Here is a 9,640-nt window from a genome sequence, read left to right on the forward strand (position 1 = left end):
AGAAGTCACTTTATTAACACACCTTTCCTCTTCGTTAGTCAAGACAGAGCTTCTTATAAAGCCTGGGTACGTCTCCGTGGTCAGGAGCCCTGCGATCTGGACGAGGAAGCTCCGAGCTGGCGTTTGTCTGATGCCTGGTCCCTGCTTCTCATTCCTGGCCAGGCTTGTCTGCCTTCTGTTCCAACATGCCAGCGACAGGGGCCTCGTTCGGAGTAACTGGGGTTGACATCGGCTGGGGAGCCCTCCCGAGCAAGGGCAGTGCTGGCTGCAATGTTGGGTAAAGAGAGAAGAAAGGTGAGGTCATATCCTCGCCACCCCCACCCCAATCTGTGTGTGCCCCTGTGTGCATGCGTGTGCATAGATCTCTGTGTTCGTACGTGCTTACACGTAAGCATGTGCGTATGTGTGTGACTGTGGATGTGTCTGTGTGCGTGAGTGCACGTGTGTGTCTGTGTGTGGGGTGTATATATGTCTCCGTGTGTCTATGTGGGCATGTGTGGGTGCACATGTGTGTTCTGTATGTATTTGTGAATGTCCTGCTGGACACACACTCTCTCCGAGCACAGAATAGCTCTGCCCTGCGTTTTCGCAGACACACGTGAAGCACAGCTATTCAGGAAGTACGGGCGTAGATCTTCCCTTGAAAAATTTTTTTTAGTGTTTTTATTTATTTTTGAGACAGAGAGAGACAGAGCATGAGCAGGGAAGGGACAGAGAGAGAGGGAGACACAGAATCTGAAGCAGGCTCCCGGCTCCGAGCTGTCAGCACAGAACCCGACGCGGGGCTCGAACCCACGGACCGTGAGATCATGACCTGAGCCGAAGCTGGACGCCCAACCAACTGAGCCACCCAGGCGCCCCCTTTTTTTAAAAATTTTTTTTAGATCTTCCTTTGAAATACAGATGGACTAGTGAATGAATTCCTGAGCACTCACAGAAATCTGTTTTGAAATCGCTTCTAAAACAACGAGTAGGCAAAGCTGTAAATGACATTGTGCATCCTATAACAACACGTTAAAGGAACAGATGTGCCTTAAGGGTTTCTGTGGGCAAGACGTTCCCAGTTCCCTATGTCCATGTTCTCTTAACTACTGCTGAGTCTCTAGCCTTTGACTGATGGACGTGTGCTGTTTAGGGACTAGTGACCCTCTCCCTTGTACATCACAATCAGAATTGAAAGGGAGATGAGAGAGACTGAAAGACTTCAGTGTTACCTTTTGAGTCCTTTGAGAAACACAGTCAAACCTGAATGTGGTCATCAAGAAACAAAATGATATCATTAAGAAAAAGTTGCTTTAGCAAAGCCTGGCATCAAAGGTGTTTCAGTTTCTGTTTAAAAATCTAAGATGAACATATATTGGTTTTAAAAGGGGTTCTGCCTCCTTTTGCTGGAAGCCTAAAGGGGGGGAAACACTAGAAAGGATGTTGCCGTGGCTTCACCGTGAGGTGGAAACAGATGTTCAGATCGCCACAGCTCTCATACCCTGGCACGGAGAAAGCCTGATCCTACTGCGTTTGCCTAAGCACACAGACAAAACAACAGTCTCTCCTCAAAAAACAAAGCAGAAACAAAAATAAGGCAGCCTCCCCTGTGGCCCTTTGCCTGAGTAGGCGATGTCCACATGGAAGTTTCTAGAAGGTGTGCTCTGTTGGGCTCACTAGTGTCTGCTGCCTGCTCCCAGCACTTGCCTGCAGTGCCTCTGCATCCCCTCCTGTGTCTCCTTTGGACTTCAGCTCCGCTGACGATGGGAACTTTGAAGAAAGCACTGGATGCCATGTTCCCCAAGAAGAGGTGCTCCCTGTTCTGTGTGTGGCTCAGGCTCTCCTCTACCAGCGTTTGGGGATGGGGTCCTTCTCTGCCCTCATCACCCCTGACGAGAGCCTCATCTCTCAGCTCTGGCCCCCCGTGTCTAAAACAGGGCCTGACTCAATGGACACCCTCAAAGGGTGAGTTAAAGCCAAGTAAATAGTCCATTGCTCAACGTTGGTCAAGTTAATCAAGGCCAGGGGCTTGGCTGTGAGGCCATGTTACATGTCCCAGCGCTCCTCGGACCTGGCTTGCAAGGACGGCTCAATCCTGCAAAGAATGTCCCCCCTTGGGGCATCTCAGAGTCAGTGGGGGAGAAACAAGTTAGAAACTCCATGCTGTGTTCCTTTCTTGGACGTTCACAATGGTGTCGGCATATTTTAGGGGGCTAAGAATTCCTACTGCTGCAAAAGTCTGCTAAACGTTGTGTTAGTCCGTGTTTCCCAGATTTGGTTGACCCAAAGGACAGTATAAAAAACAACACTGACATCTCTTACCGTCCCCTGGAATCAGCTCTCACGAAAATGATCGGGAGTGATGACGTGATGCCATCTACGAAGGTATGGGGTTGAGGCCTGTTTTGAGTCCTGGGTCTGCAGCACCTTACATACTGTCTGACCTTCCAGGTACCAAGCCATTTCTCCAAGTGTCTCCTTTCAGTAAAACGTGGAGAAAATCCAAAGTTAGAAACAAAACAGGGAAAATGCCTGGAGCACATTAATACAATGAGTGCCAGCGTGAACTGGGGCAGCAGAAAATGCTAAAACTTATGTGATCAAAGAGTCAAAGAATTAAAACAAAACAAAACAAGTATATTAAGACATTCAGCCTGGCGGCCCACATCAGCACCTTTAAATTCCCATGGTTTCGATTAGGATTCTAATATCAGCTATCTTGAAACATACGACTATGCCAATCATTTACTTTTCTGTTATTGATCCCAATACGCATGTACACCAATTAACAGAGGGTTCCAGAGAACAGGTCCCAACACACTCAAAAAGTACACCGCACAGTCATTTGAAATTCCAGACTTTGGATGGCGCGCAGAAGGTTCCAGCGATTCCAGAATTCCAGAATTCAAAACAGGAGGCTGATAACAGTTGTGAGCCAGACATAAAAATGGCAGAGTGTCCTGGTCAGATCATCAAATTTCCCATTAGGGAGATTAGATTTTAATCTGTTTTCAAAGTGACAGAGTGTTTGAACTTGTACAATAGAAATAACTCCCTCCTGACAAAAGGAAAGCTCCCTCCGTAAAATGCAAACACAATTTATAAGCCATTATTTCTCTTTAAAATCCTATCCGTAGAGATTTTATTTGCATCCTAAATAAAGATGTGAAGACTGGCTATTTATGTCTTCTGAACTCTGGTTGATTGTGATGCTACAGGAGGTAGGAGAGGAGGGAAGGAAATATTTGGGGAAAAAAATGTACAGCGTGGTTCGCTCCATTGATTTGGAAAGATCGACTCTATGTTGCAAATGTGATCCTTCTGTCTGAGATCAGCTTTCTTTCAGAAGTTAAATCAATTTTACTTATGTGGTATTTATGTCGACATGGGTTGACCACAACGTGGAAAACCGAGGCTTGGAACAGGCATCATCAAGCTTGGATGGTAGAAGGAAGGGAGTTTCCTATTTTCTAATAAAACAACCTCTGCATGAACATTTTCTGAAGAGCGTTAAGCATCGCATTAATGAAATACCTTCGACGTGTTGTTCTTATGGAGAGAAATTACGTTGGCTACCAAAGAGCCATTTCTTTGGATGGGTGGAGTAACGGGGCATCCGTAAGTCAACCATTAACGTGCCTGGGATCTGCACACGTCCGTCTTAGAGTGTGCAATGTACCCCCTCTCACGGGTGGCCTAACGATCCTGCCGAGAACTTATATAACTGCACAAAGAATTCTAGACCTGAAAAATCACGTGCCTCTTTTCGTTTTACCTACAATGTCACCTGAATCAAACATAGAGACATTGGGGTTGGACATTGGGGTTGGACATCGGGGTCTTGGATTTCTTGTGTGTGTTTGAACAGCCACTCCATGCCGTCGAAACCAAACAGCTGAGTTCTGTTGGGCAGGGTATGGAGTACAGTCTCAGCAGGTGTGCAAGGTGGTAGGAATGTGGGAGGGAGTTTTTAATTGGAATAAAATGACCTTACTGCCAATTCCCTCAAAAACTCAAAGAAGGAAGGAGCTTTATTTATGAAGTTTGGTGAGCATGTTGACATGTTTGTTAACTTTCATATAAACTAATCTTTTCTGAGAAATCACTCTGGGAAGGTGTTAATGCGTCATACCTCCCATTTCATGAATGAAGACCGAGACTCAGGTTTTAAAAGAGCCTTAAGGTTTGGAGCATCTGGGTGGCTCAGTCGGTTAAGCCTCCGACATCCGCTCAGGTCATGATCTCGCGGTCTGTGAGTTTGAGCTTCGCGTCGGACTTTGTGCTGACAGCTCCGATCCTGGAACCTGCTTCAGATTCTGTGTCTCCCTCTCTATCTACCACTCCTCCACTCACACTCTGTCTCTCTCTGTCTCTGAAAAATGAATAAACGGTAAATAAATTTTTTTTAGTGTCCTAAGGTTAGACAAAATCTTCACGATGAAGACAAAACCCAAGTATCATGCCTTCTTGATTACTGCTTTCCTTTGATCAAATATTCATATCCCATGGAATGAAAGAGACAGAGATTATTATACCAGTCGCCAGGTAGATAAGAACACAGCCTATGGACATGTCATGGATTGCTGACCATCGCTGAAATATAAAATTCTTCCTGCCAGGGTGCCTGGAGGGCTCAGTTGGTTGAGTGTCTGACTTTTGATTTCAGCTTAGGTCATGATCTCACAGTCCTGGGATCGAGCCCCACGTTGGGCTCCGTGCTGACAGCATGGAGCCTGCTTGGGATTCTCTCTTTCTCTCAAAATAAAGAAACTAAAAAAAAAAAACACCAACTCTTCCTGTGGTTTTCCCTCCCTAGACACTGGCAAATATTCTAGAGCCTGAGGTCTAGTTTATGAATTCTTTTTCTAAAGGCTACTTATCAAAGTATGAAGCATCATTTGAAATCAATAGGAAAAAAGATTTGCCTGAGTATCATGGGGGACTTGTCCTTAGCAAGAGAGGAGACATGTCCCGGGAGCCCCGCTGGGAGAGGCAAATCTTCACGGAGGCAGAAAATAAAGGTTTGTAGACAAGAGGGACAGAGATGAGTGGGGTACCACCTCTGGTAGGTATTCCAGCACCTTCCCTACAAGGGAGAGCTAGACAATCGCGCTTGGTGGGTGGAAGGGAAACCCTTCTTCTGTGCCTGGGCAGATGTGATTCCTTCTGTGGGCTGAGCAGTCCGTCAGGGTTAGGGGGACCACGGCACGGTGCGGGTGGGTTTCCTCAAACGTCTCCACCATGGTTCAGACCCAACAACCAGCTGGGAGGCCCCGTGTTTGTCCCGAATGACACTCAGCAGTCCCTAGTTCAAAGAGGATGGGATCAGACTTTCCTGAGCACCTGTTACATGCCCAGTGTCACTGCTAGGGCATCAGTCCGGTGTGTGACTGAGAGTAACACTAAGAGCCTGGAAACAGACTGCCCAGATGGGGATTGTCTGTCTCTTCCCAGTTGTGCAATCGAGGGCATGTGATTTAATCCACTTAAACTCATTTCCAACTTAACATGATGATAGGGCTCCTCACCTGGTGGGGTGCTGTGAGGACAAAAGGAGACTATCCATGTAAAATGCACGTGTCTCTGCCTGGGACTCCCAAGTGCCTACTATTAGCCGCTTCTGTTGTATTAGTAAATCATCACTTTAGTTCGATGGAGTGAGTGTTCAAGCATCTGCAACTCAAAGAAAATAGACGTCTAATCTAAGGGCGTCCTTCTGCTTTAGCGAGGTGGTTGAGGCCCCAGGCTGCTGGGTCTCTTGCAGTTTGGGGGAGGGGAAGGGAGTTTCCAGGTAGCCCTTGAAACGAATCAGGCACCCTAGAGGTTGGTGGGGCCAAGATGTGTGGGGGCACACAGAGAAGGGGAGGTTTTGAGAAGGGCTGACCGCATACGTTTTTGAACCCCACCCCCACCCCCACCCCCACCAGTGCCGAATCTCTTTTGTGTGAAAAGCGCGGATGGGGTGCCCGAGCAGAAAGCTGGATCCCCATCTCTCAGTTTGAGTGGAGAAGGAAGTGTTGTGATATGACTCAACCCCCTCATCTTTCAATTCTGTCACATACTCCACGCCGCACGGAAGGGCTAGGTCTGTTCTCCTTCACATCCGCACGTCAAGGACAGCGGCTGGCCACTCGAGGCTCTCACACCCTCGCTCAATAGATGCCAAACAAGCCTTCATTGTGGATAAAGACAACTTCTAAAGCCAGGTCTTATCCTTCCTTGACCATATCTGAAAAATGTTTGTTTCGATGTAAAGGTATACATCAGCGATGCAATGAGATCCTTGTATGGATTCACATCAAATCTGTTTTAGAGTAGGACTATTGATTCCTGCAGACTGAATTATAATCTCCTGGAGGGAAGTGAGCGGCTTTATTCGTCTCTGTTTCATCCAATGCGTGTAGCACACAGTGGTTGCTTTTCTATGTGGACCCTCCAAAACTCTTCCTGCTATCAGATTACATTTAATCTATTGAAAAGAACCAGAGTTGGTGGTCTTTGAAGAGAACGAATAAAACCGAAACTTTAAGAGTACCCCGCTGAGGTATAGAATGACAAAACAATTGATGTATTTAGTCAGAAGTTTTGGGCTATAAGTGGACAAAACAGCAAAAATTGCCTTAATTCTGCATGGAGTCGGTTGAATGAATCACACCATTGACCATTAGACACACCTTTTTTTTTAATCCAAATGAATAAAATTTTAATGAGCCGAGCATATCTTAAACACCCAAGATACTTAACTGAAGATTTTCCAGGAGAGGGGGATAACATTTCTTACCTATTTTCCTCTTGTGAGCATTTCATCTATGTAATAACGTTTTGTTGAATGGAAACATACACGTGCGTGATTGAATCTTCGTTAGTTATTTTAATGTGAGTCATACATCTGTGAAGTGAATTTTAAAATTTGTTCAAATTAATAATTAAGAAGTTTCCAGTTATTTATGAGATCTCTTAATAAATGTGCTGATTTATTACCTCTGTTAACAGTGTTAGTAACTCTCTAAATACACTGATTTATTGAGGAATATTAAACCATTCGTCAAGTTTTTTCTCTATGAGGGGCTTGAAAATTACATTGACTCAGTTGTGACTGTTTGAGTTCTAGTGAATGTAGAGAAATGGCCCCTTCCTTCCTCAGGTGATGTACAGAATTTGTTTGTTTGTTTGTTTGTTTGTTTGTTTTTTAAGCCAAACTGCTTTCTGATTTTTCTCAAGTTGTTTTCTTTGGAGATTATTTAGTTATGGAATCATACCTTTTATTTATTTATTTTTTTAAATATGAAATTTATTGTCCAATTGGTTTCCATACAACACCCAGTGCTCATCCCAACAGGTGCCCTCCTCAATACCCATCACCCACTCATCCCTTCTTCCCACCCCCCATCAACCCTCAGTTTGTTCTCAGTTTTTAAGAGTCTCTTATGTTTTGGCTCCCCTCCCTCTCTAACCTTTTTTTTTTCCTTCTCCTCCCCCATGGTCTTCTGGTAAGTTTCTTAGGATCCACATAAGAGTGAAAACATATGGTATCTGTCTTTCTCTGTATGACTTACTTCACTTAGCATAACACTCTCCAGTTCCATCCATGTTGCTACAAAAGGCCAGATTTCATTCTTTCTCATTGCCACATAGTATTCTATTGTGTATATAAACCACAATTTCTTTATCCATTCATCAGTTGATAGACATTTAGGCTCTTTCCACAATTTGGCTATTGTTGAAAGTGCTGTTATAAACATTGGGGTACGAGTGCCCCTATGTATCAGCACTCCTGTATCCCTTGGGTTAATTCCTAGCAGTGCTATTGCTGGGTCATAGGGTAGTTCTATTTTTAATTTTTTGTGGCACCTCCACACTGTTTTCCAGAGCAGCTGCACCAGTTTGCATTCCCACCAACAGTGCAAGAGGGTTCCTGTTTCTCCACATCCTCACCAGCATCTCTAGTCTCCTGATTCGTTCATTTTAGCCACTCTGACCGGCTTGAGGTGGTATCTCAGTGTGGTTTTGATTTGTATTTCCCTGATGAGGAGTGACGTTGAGCATCTTCTCATGTGCCTGTTGGCCATCTGGATGTCTTCTTTAGAGAAGTGACTATTCATGTTTTCTGCCCATTTCTTCACTGGATTATTTGTTTTTCGGGTGTGGAGTTTGGGGAGCTCTTTATAGATTTTGGATCCTAGCCCTTTGTCCGATATGTCATTTGCAAATATCTTTTCCCATTCCGTCGGTTGCTTTTTAGTTTTGTTGATTGTTTCCTTTGCAGTCCAGAAGCTTTTTATCTTGATGAGGTCCCGATAGTTCATTTTTGCTTTTAATTCCCTTGCCTTTGGAGATGTGTTGAGTAAGAAATTGCTTTGGCTGAGGTCAGAGAGGTTTTTTCCTGCTTTCTCCTCTAGGGTTTTGATGGTTTCCTGTCTCACATTCAGGTCCTTCATCCATTTTGAGTTTATTTTTGTGAATGGTGTGAGAAAGTGGTCTAGTTTCAACCTTCTGCATGTTGCCGTCCAGGTCTCCCAGCACCATTTGTTAAAGAGACTGTCTTTTTTCCATCGGATATTCTTTCCTGCTTTGTCAAAGATTAGTTGACCATACTTTTGTGGGTCCAATTCTGGAGTCTCTGTTCTATTCCACTGGTCTCTGTGTCTGTTTTTGTGCCAATACCATTCTGTCTTGATGATTACAGCTTTGTAGTAGAGGCTAAAGTCTGGGATTGCGATGCCTCCCGCTTTGGTCTTCTTCAAAATTACTTTGGCTATTCGGGGTACCTTTTAATTGAAGTGAAATTAGTCAGTTAACTAGTTAGCCACTTGTCAAAGGCAGGCAGAAGTCCTTTGGACCTTTGGCACTTGCTACTTGCAAGAGCAAATTTGCAAGTTATTGACTGAAGACAATGGGGCAGAGATAAGGGTCTCTCCAAATGGTGGAGACACACAGAGGCTCGACTCTGCGTTCTTTGCGGGACTTTCCAGCTCGAGACCACGCACTCTGGTTCTTAAATTACTGCTTTGCAACTTAGTGTACTTAAAGAATCAGTGATGTCTTTGGGACAAAGTTAGGCCGGGGGTATCTAGCCATACCATTTCCCGAGAGCCTGCAAAGGTGTGATTCTAGTAACGTGGTTATTTGTTACTGCTTGTATTTTTTAACAGCTGACCTAAGTAATCTGGTATTCTTGTCTCCCCCAACAAGAAATAATGCAAATAAAACAAATCTAATATGGAGTCAAGTGTTATGACTGGGTTTTCTTTGACCAGATTCCCTGGATGATTGACAAATCGTCAATCCTGCTTTGGCCACACAGAGTTGGTGAAGTGATAAGCGGCCATTCCCAACTATTCTACCATTCGTCGAGAGCCCCCTGGGTGTGGAGAAGGGAAGGAACTCAAGCCAACATGTTCATTTCTATTCCTGCTTCACCGGTTTTTACTTAATCTCTCTGTGCCTCAGTTGACTTCTCCAACATATGGTACCTACCTCATAGGGTTCTTGTGAGGATAAAGTGAGTTAATCCACTTCAAGTAATTAGAACAGTGCCTGGAATGCAGTAATTCCTGTATTTGTGTTGACTTTTCATCTTTCCAATAATGGCAATAATAAAACTCACCATGTCCGAATTATCTGAGACGGTTTAAACATTAAAATTAAATCATAACAC

General features: G+C 44.4%; 1 long non-coding RNA gene across 1 annotated transcript in view; it reads left to right on the forward strand.

Annotated features, from left to right (window-relative positions):
* The window catches only part of LOC124502138 (uncharacterized), a 31,806-nt gene extending 22,166 nt beyond the window's left edge, over nt 1-9,640 (forward strand). The window contains exons 3-4 of the long non-coding RNA XR_006959855.1: nt 44-294; nt 9,240-9,640. This is a non-coding gene — a long non-coding RNA (uncharacterized LOC124502138). The remainder of the gene's footprint in view (nt 1-43; nt 295-9,239) is intronic.

This window comes from Lynx rufus, unplaced genomic scaffold (genome assembly GCF_022079265.1).
Source record: "Lynx rufus isolate CCGP_SWC_20201006 ecotype Redwood Valley unplaced genomic scaffold, mLynRuf1.p SCAF_7, whole genome shotgun sequence".
In the NCBI taxonomy this organism is placed as follows: domain Eukaryota; kingdom Metazoa; phylum Chordata; class Mammalia; order Carnivora; family Felidae; genus Lynx; species Lynx rufus.